Here is a 2,167-nt window from a genome sequence, read left to right on the forward strand (position 1 = left end):
AAAATCAGGCCGGGCGGGGCGGTGGCTCAAGCCTGTAATCCCAGCACTTTGGGAGGCCGAGACGGGCGGATCACGAGGTCAGGAGATCGAGACCATCCTGGCTAATACGGTGAAACCCTGTCTCTACTTAAAATACAAAAAACTAGCCGGGCGACGAGGCGGGCGCCTGTAGTCCCAGCTACTCGGGAGGCTGAGGCAGGAGAATGGCGTAAACCCGGGAGGCGGAGCTTGCAGTGAGCTGAGATCCGGCCACTGCACTCCAGCCTGGGTGGCAGAGCAAGACTCCGTCTCAAAAAAAAAAAAAAAAAAAAAAAAAATCTTATACTGTTCCATCATTACTCTATGGTAATTCAACTGATGCTGGGATCTGCCCTCACCCAAAAGCATGGCACTCACTGCTCAGAGGTTGAATACTAACATTGCCCAGAGTGAAGCAGTAACAGCAAAGACTCCACAAAACTCTATTTAACTGTGTACGAGTATTTACTGCTCTAAATTAAAAACAGTACAATAAGAGCAACTTGTAATATATAAACAGACAAGAAGCTGTGATGCTAGTGTCCATCTGGCACTGCAAATAGCAAAAATAAAGTGGTCTGCATGAGTGAAGTATGGATTGGGGAGAGGAAAAAAGGGAGGCCCAGGAGGCAGATTCCAGACAGTGATACAAAACTGTATCACTGGATGTTTCGTTTGAGGAGGTCTGAGCATGAGCCAAGAGCACATTCAAATCTAGGCTGGTCCAGCTTAATGTACTTCAAGGGGCCATGTACAACCACTGTGGCAGCAGGAGGATGATTCATCAGTAATGCAAGTTCACCAAAATAATCAGAAGGCTCCAATCTTCCCACTTCAACAAACTCTTCATTTTCTGACCAACGTTGCAGCATAGCAGCTGGCCCCTCTAGAATAATAAGGAACTCATCCCTCATCCCCTGGCTCTCCCTGCACCACAATCTTCCGCCAGTCTTCAAACTTGACTGGTTCCCATGTATCGGCTATCATACGATGCTCCCTCTGATCCAGAGACTCTAAAATAGACACTTTACTAAGGAATTCCTCATACATCTTCCACTTTCTCAGTGTGCTTCCCATACAGATTCTTCCATAGCTGTCTCGGTTGATACACTACCATTTCACATTTGCCTTTGCTTTGACAGTGGCTACTCTAGGTGTTCCATAAATCAAAACAAATTCTCCAAAGCTCCCTCCTTCCTCAACACTGGTTGCTCATTCATTATTGACACAGACATCCCTCTCTCCTTGATCAATCACACAGAAGTTACCCCTTCATCACCTTGCAGAATCACTGTCTCTCCAGTGATAAAGGAGACTGGAAATATGGCATCAAAAGTATCACTTCTCTCATTATCATCAAGATGTGAAATCAGCACATTCTTTTCAATGGCTTTGGCTAAAGACATTGCCTTATAATGGCTTTTGGTATAATCTTATAATCTTTCGGTATAATCTTTCTAACATATGATGTGGCATCTTCCTCCATGAAGAATTCAGTGCTGACGGTACCTTGTCACCTCTGATCTTTAACCACTGGGTTGGATGGAGGAGGAGAGATTTCATTCTCCTTAATTCTGTACAAGTGCCTGCTTCCTGCATATTGTGAATTTGTTTTGTCTCCTCCTTCTCCAACCTCTCAAAGTGTTCCCTGAGGAATGCCACTGGTCCCTGGGGTTGAGCAGTGCACAACTGCATAATAGAATCTTTGAGCGGTGCCTGAATGTTGTGCTTCTGGAGGAAGAGTTCACATTCTCAAAGGCTATGCTCCTCCTCTCTGGCAGCAGTGTCACCAGACGCCATGGTTCTCTGTCCCTCTCTGGATGTCTCAGGTCCCCTCTATTCTTTCTTCTGCTCTTCACTCCCTCTCCACATGGCTTTCAATGAGCTTCCCTCTTCTCTCCTCTGCTCCTCTGTCCACCCTACTCTCCCTCCAACCTCCCTCAATGCCTCTCAAAGTTTCTTTAATTAACAACAATGGAAACTATGTCCATGACTAAGAGGAATAAATCATTTACAAATGGAGAAACAAAGACCAAAGATGTTACTTTAAATTTTAAGGAAATATCAGTAAGAGACTATAATTACTGTTTGTCAATTAAACATTTCTAAAATAAAAAATAGATTCTATAATATCTTAGGAAAGAAAGAA

The 2,167-nt window shown here is 44.1% G+C and overlaps 1 protein-coding gene and 1 pseudogene across 1 annotated transcript in view; both read right to left on the minus strand.

The window, feature by feature from the left end:
- LOC108517704 (BTB/POZ domain-containing protein 8) overlaps positions 1 to 2,167 on the minus strand; it is a 70,825-nt gene that overhangs the window by 22,810 nt on the left and 45,848 nt on the right. The gene's annotated exons all lie outside the window — the stretch shown is intronic.
- Positions 555 to 1,818, minus strand: LOC108517696 (cAMP-dependent protein kinase type I-alpha regulatory subunit pseudogene; annotated as a pseudogene).

Source organism: Rhinopithecus bieti, unplaced genomic scaffold (genome assembly GCF_001698545.2).
Source record: "Rhinopithecus bieti isolate Rb0 unplaced genomic scaffold, ASM169854v2 scaffold_41619, whole genome shotgun sequence".
NCBI classification, from domain to species: Eukaryota; Metazoa; Chordata; class Mammalia; order Primates; family Cercopithecidae; genus Rhinopithecus; species Rhinopithecus bieti.